We start from the raw sequence: 22,694 nt of genomic DNA, 5'->3' as shown, positions 1-22,694 counted from the left end.
AAAAACTTTACTACCTCAAAGTTTTATACTTTCACTTTTAATTAAGCATTGTGCTAAAAACACACATTAAAACCTATTAAAAGAAGGCCTAATTTTGAAATAATCTTTCTGAACAGGGTTATAACTTTTCGAGACAAAGCAGCACTTATGTAGGCACTTATAGAAAAACAAAACTTTGGCTGCAGCATTTCGCTTTTGAATCCATATTCCCATAATGCAGAAAATTAGCACAATATCCTGTTCTGACCATTTTTATAATTTGCTATTTTTTCATAATTGTTTTTCCTTTTTCTTGTTAAATAATTCATTAAAAAAAATTTTGTGAAATGTTAATGGTTGTTGTTTTTAATTGATGAATGACCTCAATCTAATAAAAAAACAGCTTTGTATGTTTGTTTATTTTGCATAAAAATTAAAAAAAATAGCAAATAAAGCTCGTAATAAACATGTAAAAACGCCCATAACAAGCCAGACCAGAAAAAGGATAAACAACAGCAACAAATAAACAAGTTAAACAAAATAAAGTTTGTTAATTAAATTCAGCTTTCATATACACTCTCCGCATATAGAGTAAAAATCCCACCTAAATGTATGCAATGAAATTGTATATAAACAAAGCAAAATGCTGTATATTGTCTACAAAATGTGTATATTTCGTACAGAAAAAAACATTTTATAAGTAAATTTAGCAACAAAAACTGCTGCCTTTAAACACAAAAACATATTAAAAAATAATGCAATTGTTATAAAGATTTTTTATTAAGAAAAACAAATTACATTTCTATTACAAAAAAAAAATTAAGTTGAAAAATAATAAAAAAACAACCTAAATACAATAACAAAAGTTTTTTCATCCTTTAAGATTGCGTTGAAAGAAAAGGAAAAGTCAGTAAAATATAATAAGAAAAAAATAGATGAAACCCCTGGTTGTAACGACAACCACGTCAAAAATAATAATAAAATACAATTCTGGCAAACAATAAATGAATGTTGCAAACTTTTCTGAATGAATTTTTCTTTGAAACTCTATATTGCAGCAGTATTATTTTTCATAACATCTTCTATTACTGCTCCTGCTTTCTTTTACTTACACTTCTTATATCTTTTTACAACATACCCAGCCCAGCTGCAAGTTATTCTACAAATAATAGACTAATGGGGTAAGTAAGTCAGAAAAGAAATCATGATCTTATTTTAAGACATTTTATACAAAGAATGTGTCAAATTGAAAAGTTAGTGAGTCAGTTGCTGTGTCGAAATGTAGGGTTTATATTCTTGTGAGCTTTTTTTTTAAGTTTTTCTTTTCTATTTTCTTACTTATTGTCAAACATTTCGATAGCTTATACATGTTAACATACTAATTCATTTTGTAGCATAGTTTTAGGGTTTTAATAAAAGAAAACAACATAGTTATTGGTATTTTAAGGATATATGATGATGATTAGGTGGAAATCGAAACCTCCACCTTCGAAACACTAGTTAGATAGATAGATAGATAGATAGATAGATAGATAGATAGATAGATAGATAGATAGATAGATAGATAGATAGATAGATATATAGGTAGATAGATAGATAGATAGATAGATAGATAGATAGATAGATAGATAGATAGATAGATAGATAGTTAGTTAGTTAGTTAGTTAGTTAGTTAGTTAGTTAGTTAGTTAGTTAGTTAGATAGTTAGTTAGTTCGTTGCTTAGTTATTTACTTTACGTCTCCTCAAACTCAATTTCGAACTTTTCAAGCTCATTTGACAATATTTTATCACAAATCCTAAATTCTTTTTTAACAGACCCACATATCCTTAAAAACTAAACTTAAAAGGTCGTTTAATTTATTATAATATTTCCTCCATGGTCAGTTGTAGTTAAAGTTCAATTGAATGCATACTCACACACAATCCGGCAATTTAACATAAAATTTAAAAAATAAACTGAAAAAATGAACAAATTCTATAGAATAATATTTAATAACCCTGAAAATTTATTCTGAATACTAAAAACTATTGCGAATGAAATGAAACCTTTGCGAATTAGTCCATAGTCCTTTGTTTAACACACACCCACACACAATGGTGGCAGTTTCACTCACTTGCCACTTTTTCCACCACACTTTATTTTATTTCGTTTTATTAAATTTTTCATTTTAGATGATTTTTTTTTTTTTTTTGGTTTTCATCTCGCACTGCACTTTGTCTCGTCACAAAATTGTGGTAGTTGGCAACCGCATAGAAAAATTATTTAAAGCTGCATTTTTACTTCATTCGCTTTCTCTCTTAGTTGGGTTTTCTCTTTCTATTGCATTTATTTGTTTATATGTGTGGAAATAGTATGTGTATATGTGATATTGTATAAGATGACATGCAGCATTTCAGTGTTGAAAAATATAATAAATACCCTGTAGTTTAAAGAGATTTCTTGTTGAGTAGCTATACTAACTTTCTGATAGGATACTTATGTAATACGTTTATTGTGTGCTGCTTTGATCACTTGGCAAGAAGGATACATTGACTTCTTTTAAAACTGTTGGAAAATTACAAGCGGCATATTTCAATGCTGGAAACTTGAATAAATATTGTAGTTGAACGCTTGTGCTAAATGTGAGCTGTTCTATAAATGCAAGAAATGCTGCAAAGTTTTCAGTATGTACCTGCATTTGTATACACTGCCAATGTTGAAAAATTTCATTACGCACCTTGACTTACAAAATTGCCTTTGTAAAAAAAGAAACGAAATTAAAAAAGCATTCACATATATATAAAAGCTAACAGAAAAAACATGAAAATATACCTTACAAGAATAGATCAATGCAGAAAATTTTGTTGTTAAAAAATGGGCAGAAAAATATAAGTAAATCAAACGTATGTATGCACTCGTTAGAAAACTGAGTTTATTAAAATTGTAAATCGTAAAAGATGTTGGAGAGGAAAGCGAGAAAATTGCAAAAGATGGATATGTGAAAATAAACCAGAGAAAAAACGGCAACAAAAATTGAATTGAGTTTCATATTGAAAATGTCACCAATAGGTATTATCACAAACGCATGTAGGTATGCTCATAGTTATCGAAATGTACATTTATGTATATAGATTAGGGTGCAAAATTTGGGAGAATGAAAAATCTTGCAAATAAAAGTTTAGTTTGTTGAGACTATTCTTCCGTTTAAACTTTGTTCAAAAAATTCAGTTCCCGTTCTCCAAATATCGTAGTACCTTATTGGTGGGCTCCCTAATGACCACAGAGTTAAAATATTATTTTTTCATAGCAAATTTGCAGAAAGTTTAGATGCAATAGAATTTAATTTTTTCGTTTTATGTTGAACGTAAATAATCATATGTAATCTGTTAGAAAAATATATATTTTTAAAAAATGTCATCATACAGGAAACCGTTTGTACAAAGAAATCTAAGTGATTTTAAGAATTTATATATTTTTTCAATGTGCGGTTCTAGTTCAGTTCTAGTTCAGCTCTATTTAAGTTCTAGTTTAGTTCTAGTTCAGTTCTAGTTCAGTTCTAGTTCAGTTCTAGTTCAGTTCTAGTTCAGTTCTAGTTCAGTTCTAGTTCAGTTCTAGTTCAGTTCTAGTTCAGTTCTAGTTCAGTTCTAGTTCAGTTCTAGTTCAGTTCTAGTTCAGTTCTAGTTCAGTTCTAGTTCAGTTCTAGTTCAGTTCTAGTTCAGTTCTAGTTCAGTTCTAGTTCAGTTCTAGTTCAATTTTTGTTTATTTCTGATTCAGTTCGAATTACGTTTTTATTTAGAATATTAAAAAATATATCCAAATCTTTCTTTGTCTATTATTAACTCTATATACATAAAAACTTTTTGTTTTTATATACATATTTTCAAATTTTGAAACGACCTCCTGTAGAGGACAATAGGAGGCATATATGACTGTAGATACATACACATATGAATATTGTTAATATTTACATGTAAATTTATAAAAAAAAAACAAAGTAGACAACAGGCGTTTGTTTAAACGTTGTAATAAATAGTGACATTTATTTGTATTTTAACAGATACATATATAAAACAAAATATTTATAAACTTTTTTAGTTTTTTGTAATATTTTTATTAATTTTTGCTTCATTTATAAAACATTTAGGTCATCAAAAATGTTTTGGTTACAAAAAAAAAAAATATTTCATACGATATTTCTTCATATACTTACATATGTATGTATGGTATGTTCCTACTATACATATGACATTGAAATTTTTTTTAAATATGTGTAAAAGAGAAAATTTTATAAATTTGTATCACAAGCACAAAATACACAAATTTCTAATGCCTTGTAAAAACTACTCATTATTTATATGCATGTAAATAATGTTACTAGTTAGTTTACACCTTTAAACTACCAAATGTGAGAAAGTGATAGTAATGATTTGGTTTTTTCTAGATTCATTATGTAAAGTTTTAATATTTTTGTATATTATCTACTGCATTAACTAGCCCATAGTGCAAGACTTAAATGAACATCCATTTTATAATGTTGTTCACATAAACTCATTTGTATTTATTTTCTTTTTGTGTATTGTTGGTAAATGAATTTTTACATTGTTAACATACTAATTCTAATATTGTTTCTTTTTTTCATGATTCATTTTGTTTTAGAACAAAGTAGAAAAAAAGGCTTAAAGTCTAAGGATTTTTTCTATCCATAGAGTATGTGTAACTGAAAAATATACAATAAGCACAATTTTCAAATAGACACATAAATGAATATAAAACAAATGTACATATAAATGTAAATGTAACTATACATAGATATACATATGTAAATCTATGTATACTAATAATGTTATATACACTAAATATGCAACATATATGTATGTTAGTACTTGTACATAAATTTTTCCCAGCTATGTACACATACATACGTTACTCATTTATTTTGTATGTAAAATGTATATATACATATTTACATGTATATGTATCTGTTGTATATGTACTTATTGTGGTTATTGTCATTTATAATTCAAGGATATTTTCATTTATTTTATGTATATTTAGTTTTTCTACATAAACTTGTACTTCTGTTATCGTTGTTTTAGTTAAGTTTTTTTCCTCTGCTTTTTTGAAAGTATTGTTTTAGTTTGTTTCCTTTTTAGTTTAGATTTTGTTTTTTTTTTTTGGTTTATTTATTTTGTGGTTTCTAACACAAAGATTTCTCTATGCAAATGTATTTTAAAATAAAATTGAAAAAAACATACTTAATTAAAATAATGTGTGTAATTTGTAAGTGTGTGCATTTTGTTTTTGTCAGCAACGTACGCCATTCATTTTTAATTATTTGTAAAATTTAATGAAACAGTTAATTAGTTGTACTTGTTATTGTTGCTGTGTTGTTGTTGTTTTATGCATGTGTTTACATTTATAATACATTATGTATGACCTTGTGAATATAATGTATTTTTTGTGAGTGTTCTTTTTGTTGCTGTTGCTGTTTGTTTTTGTTGTTGATAAATTAATAGAAATGTTGTTTTTATTATATTTAGGTTGATTTTATTTTACATTTTTGAAATATTGTGTATAGTTCTTCATAGAATAACAAGCTTAACAAATAAAATTTTAATATTTTTGTTTAGAATTTTTTTTTATTTTTATAACAAATTTCATAGATTTTTTATATTTATAAATAAATTTTTATAAATTTCAAATTTTCACTATAATTAGAAAAAAATCCTGTACAATATTATCAACTGGTTTACATTTAAAAAATATGTCTTTGAAAAGTAGAATTTTTATTATCCAATTTTTAACTAAAAATCAGGGATGGAAAAAGATATTTTGTTTCAGTATCAAAAAATATATCAGAGAGTACTTTTTTGGATCTCAAAGTACTTAGGTTAAGTTGTTAGGAGGATGTGTACTATATCAAATCCGAAAAAATGCACCTAGGCCACAATCGGGCCTGTTGTGCGCTCTTTATCATGAAGAAAAATAACAGAATGAATTATTCCAATCAGTGTTAGCGGCAATGTTATTTCCGGAATAACATCACTTCCAAGATACTTGGATCTATCTTCGACGAATGCCAGGCAGTGGCAAAGAAAGTGCTCCAGAGTTTCACTGTCCCCTCCACATGCTCTACATACGTCTGAATCCGCACGTCCAATTTTGCATAAATGTGCTCGTAATCCTATGTATCCACTTCAGACTTGCTCATTTTGGGGAGATTTTTTGTCTTGCTCTCATCAGGGACACCCCATAGGATTTTCGTGGTTCTACCCACTGTTTCATTATTCCAAGATGTCTTATGGGATTCTCTTATCCATATTTTAGTTCAGCTTTTGTTGCGTCGAATGGTTTTGCGTTTGTCAGTTGAACTGTCCTGAGCTCCCTTCCCTTTAAAGCTATTACATTCGCTCTTTCGGTACAGACTACTCCCGAGTGGGCTGGTACCCATATTATGTGAACCTTGCCTCTGGGAGAGTATTCAGTTAACGCTTTCTTACAATCCAAAGTACAAAATTTTTTTGCTTAATGTTTGTAATTTCTGAAATATGTTTATACATTTTAAAGTTGGAATGGGCGTTATATGTTGATATGGTGTCCGTCCCTCAATGTTAACACCTTTGATATAATTTGATGAAGTTTTCTCAGGAAATACATGGTATCCCATAGCTACGATACAAATATTACCACGGAATTGTACTTTATAAAATGTTATAATTCAAGCACTCATGGCGCGTTTTCTCAAAACTCAGGACATAATATCTCAGATTCCAGATGTGATGGAGAATATGAAGTAATATTCATATAATATTATTTTACCAGACAGATTTACTACAGGTTAAACGATAATCGGATATTGTGATTGAAGCCCTGAAAGTATCAAATAAGACTCGGGAGTATTACGGTACTTTTGCACATCAAATAGTATCAAAAAAGTACCATCGTACCATCCCTGACTAAAAATAATATTTTTTACAAAAAATATAATTTTTTTTTTGCAAAAAATCCGGTTTTCTTTAAAATATTCATAATGAAATCTAAAATGTTTTCTGTAAATTCGAAAATAAAACCTTTAAAGTTTAAACATTCATGTTATCATCTTATGTTGAATATTACGTATACGTGACATTTAATTCAAATTTTAATACTCATACGCACCCGTTATTTCAATAGTTTACGTCTTTGGGACAAATATTATCAAAATGTCTTCAAAATTGCGACCTTAGAACTGACTGATTTTGAGACTTTTGGTAAACATTTATGTGAGTTTATGACAAATATTGTTGTATGTTACAAACATCAGCTCAAATTCATAATACCTTCTAGAGTATAAAAATGTCAATGAAATTATTTCGTAGTTTAAAAGCAATAATTTATGAAATGTTCATTGCTTAACTCAATAAAATTACACCAAAAGTCTGTTTTGATTTTTATTATTATTTTTAATAAACACTTACTTAGTGTTTTTATTTTCATTTTTACAAACTCCTCTATTTAATATTTTATTAAGTATTATAACAAAATTACAAGAAGTTAACATGTTATTACTTAAAATAAATGTTTAAAAATAATAAACTTAATAAAACTCATATGACTACATAAAATGACTTTATACCTACTTGCTCTTGTAATGTTAGCAATTTATACCAGTTTTGTGTAAGAATGCATGATATTTAGTTGCTTTGTTGTTGTTTTTTGGAAAACATGTAAAAATTTGTTATTAATAACGATGATGATGGTAGTGGTAGTGTTGGTAAAGAATATTTGAAAAATGTTTATATTTTGTTACGGTTATAAACACGTGTTAAAAAGTTTAAAAGCCTCTAAGTTTTATTACATACTTATGAGAGTGTATTTTAAATACATACGCGTACTCACAACATAACCAAACTCTTATACATATGTATATAAGCAATGTGCGTTAAAAAAAACTCTTACAAAAATAATGCATACTTTTATGGGTTTTTATATTATTTCGTTTGCATAATTTTGTACTTACTTTGTTTTTGTGATGGAAAACATAAACACATTTTTACTAAAATTTACTTACTCACATATAGGTTTATAAAAGTATGTGTTTCCATTAAGGGGGTTTTAGTAAAAGTTTAAGTAACATTTTTTTTATTTTCATACCATTGAGGGTGTTACTAAATTCATAACTTCAAAATGAATTGGAATTGGCCATTATGCGGAATTTACCTTTTTGAATTTTTTATGATTTTAGTTTTACGAAAATATTTTTTCCTTTTTAAATTTTAAATTGTAGGAAATTTCTCAATTATTTCTTTGATTTTGCGCTCAAACCTATAAAATAACTTGTTAATGGAGCACTGAATTAGGGGAAAGACTAGCAAATGCAAAACATAACCGTAGACCCAATTTTTTGCATTTGTTAGTCTTTCCGCTAATTCAGTGCATAAAAGTATAAGTTTTACATAAAAGTATAAGTTGACGTTTTTTTTAAATACTCGTATCAAATATGAATCGAACTAAAACGTTGTGATAAACGCTTTAAGTTATTTGACTGATTCTCTACACAAAGGAAAAAATATGTACAAAACGACAACAAATTTTTTAATAACATCCGTTGTCAAGTTTATACATACGTACCACAAAACTAAGTAACATTGCGTTGTCAACATTGCAACAATTCGTTGCCGCAATCTAAATGTTATATACATGTGTTGTCTAAAAGTTAAAAACGTGGTAACTTACAATGTTATCAATAATGTTATTATTGATGACGACCACTCCTTACCAGGTAATGTACTAAATAACTATATTATTTAGATTACTCATTACCAAAATTTGAAGATTTTTTATCAAGTTTAACCCTGATGTTGAGATCGACTAGGTCACAGTTTGTAGTTAAGGAAATGGTGATATAACTCCACTGGATCTACTCATGTAGCAATTTTAAAACGCTTGCGATCTGCAGAAGTCATTTAAAAGCAGACGACTTTGTATTTGACATCAAGGACAACTGTACGTTACTTTGTAGGATCAAAAAGATCCTGTATCGAATGAAACAGTTTTCTTTTGGAAAATTTTCCCCACAAATTAAAATACATATTCACTAAAAATTTTAATTTTTCAAATTTAAGTTTTTCACTAAATGCATAGTATTTCACTTAAATTTTTTTTGCAAAAACATTCCTTTTTTCTCTAAAACACGAGCTGTCATCAAATATAGTATTTTCACTAAAAATTTAATTTTTTATATAAAGTTAAATTTTCGAAAAAAATAAGTTTTCCCTAAAAATTAAAATTTTCAGAAAATGTTTAATTTTTCATTAAAAATCTAATTTTTCACTAAAATGAAAACTTTTCACTTAAATCAAAAAAAATTTCAAAATAGATACCTTATTAATGGACAAAACTAAGTAACATAACATTACCTCTATCTCTCTCCATAAATTATGTATAAGTAAAAATATGCGTGTTTTGATGTTTGATTTTTGTAATTTAGTTTTCCTTTCTAGCCTATGAAATAAGTAAGTAAGTACATGCTCAATGTATTAAAGTCAGTGTTTTTATGCAAGTGTCTAAACAAAATTGTAGGCGTAGCTGATTTTTTAAATAAAAAATATCCACGAAATAAAAGAACGTCGAGAAGAAAAAAAAAACACATAATGTAAATATTTAGTACAATGTTTATGCTTGTTTGTATATCAAAGATGTTTTACATGTTACATGATTTATCTTATGGCCAGCGGCTACTTGAAAATGTAAATGTACATGTAGTTAGATTTTTTTTCTTTACACAGTTATCTTATTTACATGTAATTTTTTATCTGTTTCTTTTTTGTAGAGAAAGAGTAATAAACTTTCAGTTTTTTTCTTTTATATTTTATTTATGTCTGGTAGGTAGTGTTGGTAGTTCTTTGTTTGTATTTAAATAACTTTTTCATTGCTCTTTGACCTGTTAGTGGGAAGCAGTTATGTCGAAAATTCTCATAAAATTTTACTTCTTATCATATATACTTACATATACATATGTATATTTTATACATATATGTTAAAGTGTCTGTTGTATAAGCAGCCAATGTGTTTTATATGAGTTTATTTTTTTCAAACCAAAAAAAAAAAAATCGTTTTTTTCCTCTACATGCTTTTATGTCTAACTTTTGTTTTATTTTGTGTTATATTAAGGTTCTAAATTTTTTATGTATTTTATTGGAAAATTTATTTCTTTCGTTCTTATTTAGTTTAATGTTTTAACAAACATTTATTACTTTATGCCACGAGACCTGAACAGAAAATTACTTAAATACAATTTTATGCACAAAACAGTGGAAATGAGCTAAAATGTTAGTGGCTGTGGAAGAAAGGAAGAACGAACGAAACAACGAGTGAATATATGAAAATAAATTATTAAATATAAAGGAAATTATTATTCCTTTTAACGCCTTCTCTATGTGTATAATACACGAAACATATATGAAATGCTTTAAATCTTCTTTGTATTGTTGTGTTTTGTTTTTAGAGGGTTGTATAGATAAGTCAATGGTTATGGAGTTTAAAAGAAGTGTGGATATTGTTTTTTATTACTATTATTTGAATTTTAGTTTGATTAAAATCATTATGGTATTGAAAATTAGTTCTCAAAAAACTTGTTGTGGTGATTTTAGTTCAAATTTGGATATTTTACAAAAAATCGGAAAAAAATAGAAAAAAAGTAAATTTTACATCATATATGTATATTTAGATTGTATTTGTAAAGCTTCTTCAGCTGGTTCAATCCTGTGCCAGGTGTCTCAATTGTGGCTTAGACAATCTATTGGAGTAAATTTCAGAGTCGAACTACCATACGTGAGGTACGTTCTATGAGTCTCGAGGCCTGCGGCTTCCATTGAAGATTCTTAGCAAACTCTTTTGTAATATGAGTATTTTCAGTTCTGGGGATATGGCCAATTTAGCGCTTTTTCATTGCCGGAATTTAAGAGGTGGAGAGTAGATCTTTGTTACATATGTATCATGGCCTGAATATCGCCATTAAATAACAACCGTTGTTCCCCTGTTATAGGACAGATTACTTTCCATATCTCGTACCATATAGTATTACGGATTTAACACTAGCAAACTCTTTTGCAATATGAGTATTTTCAGTTCTGGGGATATGGCCAATTTAGCGTTTTTTATTACCGGAATTCAAGAGGTGGAGAGTAGATCTTTGTTACATATGTATCTTGGCCTGAATATCGCCATTAAACAACAACCGTTGTTCCCCTGTTATAGGACAGATTACTTTCCATATCTTGTACCATATAGTATTACGGATTTAACACTGTTGTTTCATTTATTAAGTAATTTGAATTCTTAAGTAAATTTTGCTATGTACTGGTATATAAAGGCGTATACATAATAATTGTTACGCCTTTAATAGATATTGATCATACGCATCATGTCATGTTGTTTCAGTATTTTGCTTTTAAGCAAAAAGCCCGATTTTGAACAGTTTCGAATTTTAGTAAGAGACCCAAAAAAAAAAAACCAATTCAGCTGGTCTGCTTCCTGCCTATTCTCCATTCGGCTGGGTCACTCCAAAAGCAAAGTTTCATTATTTCAAGTGACAGTTTTTTCTCAACTTCGTTGCGTTCAATAGTTTTGCTTTCGCTTTTAGTTATTTTTTCCATAAAATGCTTTATGCATGACCCTCCAAGGTGCAATACAACTACTGTTGCAGTATAGGAAAAAATATTCATATGCATACATATACTTAAATATATTTAAAATAAATTAGTATGAACCTAAAATAAAGTTATGAAATGATTTTTACATCAAGTATTCGTATCAAAATAAAAAAATCTAAAAATTGCTGGCAAATAAAAAGCAGCATTTAAAGTCAATAAATGATTAATTTTAATACTTTTGGCAACATAGAAGTAAGACCATCCTAATATGCAAACAACAAGAGTATTGTTCTTAAGTCGACTATAACATATTCATATTTAACATCATTTTAAGTATTCCACACTTGTATGTTAAAACTAATTTGCATAAGTTAACCATTTAGTACAAAATGAGGAAAAAATATTAAAAAAAAAATACTGAAATACTGTATTTAAACCAGTATAAGCAACATTTTGTACTTTTTTTCTCCATTTTCTTGTCTATATATTTATTATTTTATTATTATTGTATGCACAGGAAATTTATATAAAGAAAAAAGAAAAAAGACGAACAAAATGAAAAGAGCAAAAGTTTATTTCTTCAAGTATAATAAATATTAAATAAAAATGTTATTTAAATATTTAAATATAAGTTTAAGAATAAAGTTTAAAAACCATATAGGGAACATAAGTTTTAGTATGGATAATGGTTTATTAAACATTTGTAAACAATGACACAAATTAAAAAAAAAATTAAATATAAAGGAAAAACTATAAAATTTAAATTTTTTTATAAATTTTTAAAATCATGTTATTTTCAACAACAACATGATTTATTATAAAAACAATTTCCTCTTGTTGATTATAACAAAGTTTTTTTAATTTTTTCTTTTATCAAACTAAATGAAATATGTTTATTAAACATTATCTTTATAAGAAATTCCATTACTCAAGACAAAAAGGACAACAAGCAAAAGTATGCTATAATAGATTACTTAAATCTTCTGTATATGTATGCAATACTTTTAGACATTTGAATAATAATCATAATATTTTTCATTTCATTCTTTATCTCTTACTATTCGCATGCTTTTCAAAATGAAAAGTCCAAAAAGAATATTAATTGCTTTTTTATTCCTTAAACATTAATTTTTAGTTGCAATTTATTTTCATCTTTCCAGACATAACGGAAATTGTTGTCTGCAAATCAAATGAATTTTTAATTTTATATGTCCAGTTTTAAATACATAAATTATTTAGGTAAAAAAATTGAATATAATGTACATATGTTTAAAATAAAATAACAAATATGTATGTAACTATAAATTTAAGAAAGATTAAAAAACAAACTTAATTTCAATGATTTGTGTCTTTATATTATTATGTATTTTTGTGTTACTTAAACGTTTTTATTTAAGTTTAAATATTGAATGACTGAGTTATTCTTATTTTTATATAATCTTTTATATTTATATATTTATGCATATATTTTTTTAATGTTTTTAATAACTGTTATTGTCTTATAGAAGCCTTAAAGTAGACAGTAAATTTTGATTGTTGTATTTTATAAATTGATTAAACTGTTTAGAAGACTTACCAACAAATATAAACAAGTACGTTTACATACATAGCACTAGGTAAATATGTATGTGTATCAGTTTGTGAAAATCTTTGATAATACATTTTTTTATTATAAATGTAAAGTAAATTAAATTTTTACATATCTTTTACGTATCTATTGCACTTTCCAGGAGATCGTTTTAAAATACAATAAAATATATTAAAAATTTCGATATTTTCAAAAGTTATAAAACGATATTTATGAAAAATTGACGCAATATATAGTTGAGTATAGACGAAAACATGATTTTTATAAGAAAATTTTCACAAAAAATTTAAACATAAAATCTTACGTGATGTAGTCATGACCATTATTAGGTCTTTTGAAATTACGATAGTGGCTACTCAGATTGCCTTTCCACATATTGTAACTTTTCTATTCATGAGATGTAAATATGTTTATGTTTGTTATTCTGTAATTTTAAACTTAAATACGGTAAGACAGACAGAGACAGACGGACAGACATTCAGGTAGATAAACAGACAAATAGAATGACAAATGGACATAGAGATAGACAGAGAGATAGAGAGACATATAGACAGACATATAAAATGATAAATGTACATAGATATATACAGACAGATGGACAGACAGACAGATGGACCGATAGACAGATGGACAGACAGACAGACAGACAGACGGACGGAAAGACAGACAGATGGACAGATGGACAGATAGATAGACAGATAGGCAGACAGACAGATAAACAGACATAAAGAATGACAAATGGTCATAAAGATAGAGAGACATATAGATAGACATATAGACAGACAAACAGACAGACAAACAGACAGACGAACAGACAGATAAGCAGACAGACAGACAGACAGACAGACAGACAAACAGACAGGCAAACAGACAGACAAACAAACAGACAAACAGACAGACAAACAGACAGACAAACAGACAGACAGATAAACAGCATAGAGAACGACAGACATATATAGATACATATAGATAGACAGATATTAAAGTTTAATCGACTTCATTATTCATAAGGATTCAAAACATTACATTAAGGTGGCTCAATTTATATAAAAAATAAAGTTCCCACGTTTGCATCGAAAATTAAAGCTTTGTTCATTATAACATTCTTCTGTCCAACATTTTTTTCAATCGTGTCTAGTCTAATTTTTAAAATTCTATAATAAACAAATGAATAATTTCCATGAAATAAAAAAACTTATTAATTAAATTAATAACGGTCTAGTGAATTTATTACTAAAAAATTAAAAAAAACAATGTTTAAATCTTTGATAAATCCAAAAAAAAAAAAAAAACAATTTCAGCTGCAATTTTAAAGATTCAAACTTTTCTCAAAAACCGGATTAATTAATAATTTTGTTAACAAAATGAACTTAATTACAGGTAAACAGAAAAGGAATAAAAATGAACAGTTATTATACATTTTTCTGTTAAAAAAAATAAATAAAATAGTGAAAGTAGTTAAAATTTAAGGGTTATGCTTGAAGGTTAATATTTAGCTGTGGAAAAGAGAAAAAAAAGAAATTCAAAAAGGGACCTTCTAATTACTTTATTTATGGCAAAAAATATTTGTAAACATAAGATAAACACCAACAAAAAAAAATTAACATAAAGTTTTAGGCGCCACAAAATATGCTAAGAAAAATAAAAAATAAAGTACACGTTTAGGCAAAAATATTTCAAAGTTTTCTCTTTTAACAAATTTTCCTTCTATTTTGGTCTACTAATTTATGGTTTAACTTTTTTCTTCTAAATTTTTTGTTAGATGAAAATAAAATTTAAGCCTTCAGACAAACAGCTGGTGAATTTTTGTGGGCTCATAAAAAAGCAAGAAGAAAAATTATGTTAAACTCCTAGAAAAATTATATAAATATGTAAAAAACGTGTTTAGCTGGAATTTGGTGTTTTTCTACTTTTACATTGTTTGTGTCTCATGTTTACGGCTTAAATTGGCAAATAAATCGATAAATAAGAAAAATTTTCTAAAAAAAAAGTAGCTAAAATATGAAAAAACACATGATTAATTTGCTTTGCTGTTAACAGTCTAGGTTAGATATTACTTTATCTGGGCTTAAGACAAGCATAAAAGAATATTTTCGCAGCAATATGGAAGTTTCGAAGAAAAAACACATTTAATTAAGACCAACTAAGCTGATTAATGAATCTAGAGGAAAAAGTAAAGGGCTGCTAGGGTTTTTTTCATTAAGTCAAACAGCAGAGAGAGATTTAATTAAGGAATTTAGGAGGAGAATAATAAAAAGTCAACTGTGTTGTTAATTTAATGCCTTAAAGTAAGGCACAGTTTCGTTTTTTATTAGTAGTAAAAATTAAAATTCTGGGAATATTTTGTGAAAAATAAATAGCTATATTTGTCCATCTATTTGCTACATGTTGATGATACGATAATACATATTGGAGAAGGATCTTAACAATAAAATTGTGGAAAAATATTTTATGCAGTTGGTAGTGTACTGAAACTAGGAGTAATCGGCACATATTTGGCTTTAACGTTCAAAACAGTTTTGTCCATCTATATGCTACGTGTGAAAAACAAAATGAATCACTTTCTTGAATTCTGAAGAGTTCTGCCCTTAATTGATTGAAATCCCTACAACAGCTTGTCTTTTGAAAATCACACTTTCTTCTTAAAACTTTTATCTTAAAATGAAATAAAGCAGCAGTAAATGAAATAAAAAACTCTTGAATTATTCGTGAAAAAATTTAATTTTTTTACATAAAACAATATATTTAATTCGAATCTTACAAAAGTAAAAAATAAAAGCCTTATATCAGTGTATTTACCCGCTGTTTTTGTTAAACGGTAAACAATTTTCTTTTGCCCATATGAATTTATGAATGAAAATGATATTAAATTGTAGAAAATACATGAAATAAAACCCTTTATTTACAACTATCGTTTTAAAGCCACAAAAATGTATTGTTTCAAATATAGAATTTAAAAACTTTTACTTAAAATAAAAATGGCTTTAGGGTATTATTTAATACTTATGTGTTTATAGATTATAAAAGAAAAAAGCCCGAAGTATCCTCAAGCTAATACATCCTTGTAGAAAAATATTTAAACACAATTTTCTAGTCGTCTATAAGACACGTACTTTGCAAAAAAAAAAAAAAATGCAGCAATATCAACTGCCTTATGCTTAAACAATTATTAAAGTAAACAAAATTTTAGTACATACATTTTCCCTATAAAAACAGGTTTTAATAATAATCGTTTTTGAATAAGGCAGTACACATATTAGTTTTTTCTTCTATTTATCGAAAATGTGCCAAACCAAAAACATATTTCAAAAATCTTTATTGAAACATCCAATAATATGAGATTTTTTATGTTCTAAATAATTTTTACAAGCACCTGAGCTCAGGCTTTAGTTACACATATACATATACGCACACACACACACACACAGAGGAAAATAACATGCAGACTCAACTATCCAAAATCACAACCTATTTATAATAAAATAGCAAACTTTATGGCAACTCCTTAATTTTTTTTAGAAATAAGGACATACAGTTGCGTAAACTCACACTATCTATGAAAAACTCTGACTGCATATTGATTTTATCAACAATTTTATATAAACATTTTTCTTCAATATTTATTTATTTTCAAACTATCGTTAAGAGTTGTATGAAAACTTCTCTTTTTTATTTTTAATTAGTTTTACTTACATGTAAAATATTTGCCTGTTGTTGCCTTAAAACCCCATTTTTGTATGCTACATATAATTTACCAAAGTTTTTTTTGTTAAGATGAAAGGATTCGTAAACTGATTTTTATGTTAAAATCACATACATAAGATTTTTATTATTATGGAAAATGAAGAAGGGTGGTAATTTATTGATTGATTGATAAGTTGATTAAAGTAGAACATGTATGGAAAAATAAAGTTTAATTAAGACTTTACCAAGTTGAAGTATTTGGGCGTGAAGGGATTACGTAAAAATATTGATGTATTATTTTTTATTAAGGAAGTAATTGGGATTTAAAATGCAGCTGACTTACTGTTCTGTAATTGATGAGTAACTATTTAAATAGAAAAGAAGAAAATCTTTTTACAGCGAAACTTTTCTTCTTTAAAAAACTTTTTATAAAAGAGCTTTAGTACATTAGTTTAGTTTAAAGATTTTGAGAACTATTTGGAAAAGATGTAGATAGCATGTAGATTTAAAATTTTTCAAAATGCTTTTTTTAAAAAAAACTTTTGTCTACAAAATTATTTCAGAGAATAGCTTTTTACAAAACTTTTTATGAATGAGCTTTTTACTAAATTTTTGAGTATATTTGTAATGCAGTTTTTGTTTCCATCGGTTACGGTGTGAAGTAAGAACTTTGGTACCACGGTTCTTGCTTGCTTTACTCCTTAATTCTCCAATCAAAACTCACATAAACTATTTGCGACTTATAACACATTACTTTTAGCAAATAACTAATTCTGCCAATAGGAGTAGTAGTGATAATGTAGAAGAGATATTGATAGTAGAAGAATGTATGGTAAATTATGATTTGTAACTGCACTAAATTTTTAACGGGTTGCAATGACAAGCTTTTAAAAAAGCTCTTCTACAGTTTTAAGAATGCAACTTTGTTCTATTGCATTAATATTAATGTATACCCTTAAGAAGCTTAAGTAACTAATATTAACAAATTTTTTTAATTTTCTGTTTTTCTTTGCAGATTTTTTGGATATGGGTAAGTTTGAACTTTGTCTTAAAATCTTTATAAATTCCTCTAATTTATTAATTTTACTATAGTATTACAATACTGTATCAAATAATATTGTTATTTTTAACAAGTTCTTTTTGTTTTGTTTATTTAATTCAACATATTATATATTTCTTGCCACAATATTGTATATTTTCTGCCAGCATAATACAACAGACTTCTAGACAATTTTGACATTCATCATAAGTTTTTTAGTTTAGTTTTGTCGTCTATAACCTAGATTTGTTTGTGTTATCACACACGCACACACACATACACATCCTCCAACATATACAAACAAAAAGAACCTCCATTAAATGTATAACAACTTTTCTCTAACTATATACACAAATATTTTATTATAGAAATGGAAAAAACAAAAAAAAAAGTGACATACAGCTGAGGGTTATTTATAGTTCTTACACACATATATGTATTTATTTGCATACCCAAGGATATAAAGCTTTAATAATTCTTTATGTTTAAGTTAATTGAAATTTTATAAAGAAACTAAAATAAATATTTATTTGTAGTAAAAACAAAAAAAAATTGGGTTGAGCCATAAAAACTATGAAAGGTTGAATGAAATTATAGGGTTTTTGAAAAGGTTATGCATATATATTTATTACCCCGAGAAATATGCTGTAATTTTAAAATAACTAGATTTTATTAAAATAGTTTAGTTACAAAGAATCATAAGAATTTAATATGAAATATATAAAGTTTTTATATTAAACTCTATAAAAGTATTTAATTTCCTAAAAGTAGACAATAAAATTAAAGTTTTTCCAAATTAAATAAAATTTGTTAAAGATGTTCTCTTTTTTTATAAACAGGTGTTAGGGTAAAATAAGATTTTTTTATTTAATAGTTTTAAAACTTTTCAAAGGCCTTCAAAAGTGCCTAAAACTATGCAACAATTTCTCTTTTTTTCTAACAAAAAAGGCAAAATATATGTATGTGTAACAAATTCGTTAGAAATTTGCGGCTTCATAAATCAAAGTAGATGTTTTTTTTACTTCATTTTTTCCACTTTAATAGAAACATTTTAGAAATACCTCAAAATAATTTGTTGTAGTTTTGTTTTCACTGTGGAATTTAAGGTTACACCAATTCACCATTCACATGTTTCGAAAAAACAAACCCATTTATTTTATTTAACCATTTCAGCTCTAAGAATTCCTTAAATTTTTATTTATTAATCTATGGTTTTATATCTTAGTCCCTTATTTGTTTTTTTTTTTTGTGTATTTTCCATTTTGTTTGTTGGAATTCTACATTCTACATTTACACCCAATTAAATCACGACATCTAAACATTAAAACCCCAAAAAATCAACATGGACTACAAAAATCAAAGTGATTGCATTACTAGACCATTAGTTAAGACGAATAGAGAAAATTTAGTGGTAGTGGCCTTTTTTTTCTCTGTAACACAAAAAAAGGGAAAAAGAACAAATAAATAGGAGTAAATAGTTGATGTTGTCAAAGAAAAGACCAAATAAAATAAATTGTATACAAATCAAATAAAACGAAATCAAGTTACAAAAAATAAGCAAAAATTTTTGACAATGAAACAAAAGAATAGAATAACAGCAAAATATTATAGAAGATTTTTTTTCGGATTTTAATGGGAAAATGAAATTGAAGATGTAGACAGAAGTTTTTTTCTAATCACCCCCTTTAGTTTACGCTTGGCGGGGCAGAGACAAATGAATGTGGGTGTATATTGAACAGAGAAGTTCAGAGAAAGAGCATTTATATATTGGTTAATACAATTACTAGAGATTATATACAATAACTATTACTTATTCCTCTAATTAAAACTGAAAGCTAACTAAAGTAATGTTTACTTTTAGTTAGTAAATTTTTAATATATAAGCTGCATTAAACGATTTAAATTAATAAAGAAAATTGCGAAAATTTGAACTCAATTAATAAAGATACAGGACACAGGTTCCATTTTTTACTGGATTCTAGTTATTTTTTACTTATAAGTAGCTACAAGTATTTCAATTGTAAAACTCCAATGTAGGTATTAATTTTAGACCATTTTCTCTCTCATTTTCATTTCATTATATAAATATAATATATGAATAGACATCTATAATTATATTTCAATTTGAAGCTTTGGAAAAAGGCTTGAATATAGGTTAGAACTTTTACGTTAAAGAAAACTACCCATTTTGTGTTACCTTTTTACCTTTTTTGTGTAGCTTTATAGTTTTTTTTTTTTGCTTTAGAAAAGCTTAATTTAGCTCTAAAGATTTATGTTCAGAAATCTTAAACATAGTTTAAGCTTTAAACTTTAAAGCTTATGCTAGCAATAGATGTTTTGATTGGGTAAAAAAACGTTCTTCCAAATAAAGCTTTGAGCTAAATCTTTAATGAAAAATGAAACTTTGAAAGTGAAAACCTTTATGAAAAAGATTTTTATCTATTTTATCTAAAATAATATTTTTTAAACAAATTTTGTTGCTCTAAGGACTTTCTGAAAAAAAGGAAAGGAAAAAGCTTTCTAAGGAAACATTATAGAGAAATTTTTTTTTTCTGAACTATTCCTAGAAAATCTTACTAAAAAATCTTTTAAAAGTAGAAATCTTTTTCTACAAAACTATTTAGAAAGGAGGTTTTTTTTGCAATATCTTTTAAGAAAAAGCTTTTTTAGAAAAATTACATTTAAAAAGGTTATTGAACGAATTAAATTTTTAATCGAACAACAAACCAAACATGAAATGAAACAGGGCTAAAATAAAAATCTTTTATGAATAAGTTTTTTCTTATACAAATACGAGAATAACTTTTGTAAATGATTTTTTTTAATATAATTTTTTCTATCAAATGTTCTTTAGAAAAAAACTTTTTCCTTTAATTCTCGCGAAAAGCTTTTTCCATAAAGTCTAAATTTTGTACAAAATTTTATTAGTAAAGAACTTTTTTCACCAACGCTTTTTCTAAAAATTCTGATTTTTCTAAATTAGTTTTTTTAAATTGATTTTCGTTATTCATTTCCGGAATGTGATTTAAAAAAAAGTTTTAATTTCTAGCAATTATTGGATTTTGAAACAATTTCGAACAACTTTTTATACAGAAATTCTAGAAATATTTAGATTTTATATACAAATTTTAATTAAAACTTTGTTGTTTTTATAAAAATTTAGATTAACTAAAATATTAATATTCTACGATTGAAATTTTATATGTAAATGGTAATATTCCATTAAAAAAAATCAAATTTCTATAAATTTATATATATTTATTTATTGATCGTATTAACACTGACCCTATTAAAAAAGTAGTCAAGGTGCTAGTTAATAGGGTCTCATTTTATAAAACGAAACGAAAAACGTTCAAAAAAAATTGTACGGAAAAAATCAAATTTTCAAAACTTTCCCAATATTCTTCATACAAAAGTTTCGTTTTATAAAGTGAGGGGGTTAATTTTGAATATTTCAAGAAAATGTGTAGCATATCTTGAGGGGTTCATATACAATTTCCGGAGTTTTTATTAATTTACATAATTTGACAAATGTTGCAACTTCAGATTATAGATTATAAAAGAATTAATTAATTTATTTATTTTTATTTTTAAATTTTCTTAGACATTATTTTAAGATTTTTTTGACAAAATTCATTTATAAATTAAAGGGTTATTTTTGGTTAATTAAACTCCTTTAGTAAAACAACAATAACCTTATTAATCATTTATGAATACATGAGTTTTTGCTTCATATAAAGCCGCTTTTATTTTGCTCATTACTTTTTCTTTTGCAAAATCAAACCAAATAAACTAACTATACAAAAAATTTCTTATAGAAATGACTTTAGTTTTTTCTATTTTATTGACAAGTTAAGCTGAGTTTTATGTTTCTTGTTGATTTACCTTAAATATTGGGATTTCTATTTCTTATTATTCCTTTTTGTTGTTGTGGCTGCTTTTTTACTCCTGCTGCTTTGAGATTTGTTACGGATGATGATGGTGTTGTTTTTGTTGATTTTCTGGTGCTGTTGGTTTGCTGATTTTGAAATAATTTTGTTGCTTGTTGAGGTTGACACTTTTGCACAAAATAAAATAACACATACACGTTTACATGACATATACACAAACACACTTATATAAATACTCTTGGAGAAATATATGTTGAGATAAACATATGTATGTATATAGATTGGTCAAGTAATTTCAATGACACTTTTCCTATACATTGTACATACTATATACGTTTGTATGTATGTATATTTTGTTTTATGCTTGTGTTGGTATTTTCTATGTTTGTAGGTGTTGTTGATTTATTAAAGGACAAAATAGTATAAACTGATGATGATGATGAAATAAAAAGGATCTTCTGTTATTTCCTCTTGTTAAATTCCACTTGTTTCAGTCAGTCATCATCAAATTTTATTGAAATCTATTTTTTTTAAGTTTTTAATAGTACGAATTTGTTTTCTTTTTTTAGTATTTTCTACAATATTTTGTTAGTTTGTTGTATATTTTTTTTTGTATTTTTATATGGTCAGCAAAATATAACATTACAACTTTTTGTTTGTTTAGTAGTAGTTGTTTACAAAATGTTCTCCTTTTTCTAGTTTTGTGTTTGCTTAAAATAAAATAAAAAAATTTGTAAAAATAACGATTTTTAAGATGATGGAAATAAAGATTTCATTTCATATTTAGCTATCCATATATTTTTGTAGAGATAAATTTGTTAGTTGTAGCCTTTAATTCATTTGTAGTTGTTGTTGCTGAGCTGCTGCTGTTAACATTGTTGGGAATGTTGAGTATGCTTA

The 22,694-nt window shown here is 26.2% G+C and overlaps 1 protein-coding gene across 1 annotated transcript in view; it reads right to left on the bottom strand.

The window, feature by feature from the left end:
- LOC111684565 overlaps positions 1-22,424 on the bottom strand; it is a 149,021-nt gene extending 126,597 nt beyond the window's left edge. The window contains exon 1 of the mRNA XM_046948729.1: positions 21,790-22,424. The gene's annotated coding sequence lies outside the window, so the exon portion shown is untranslated. The remainder of the gene's footprint in view (positions 1-21,789) is intronic.
- Between the last annotated feature and the right edge of the window lie 270 nt (positions 22,425-22,694).

Source organism: Lucilia cuprina, chromosome 4, assembly GCF_022045245.1.
Source record: "Lucilia cuprina isolate Lc7/37 chromosome 4, ASM2204524v1, whole genome shotgun sequence".
NCBI lineage: Eukaryota > Metazoa > Arthropoda > Insecta > Diptera > Calliphoridae > Lucilia > Lucilia cuprina.
Note: the sequence above shows the minus strand (reverse complement) of the source record. Positions and strands in the feature narration are given on the sequence as shown.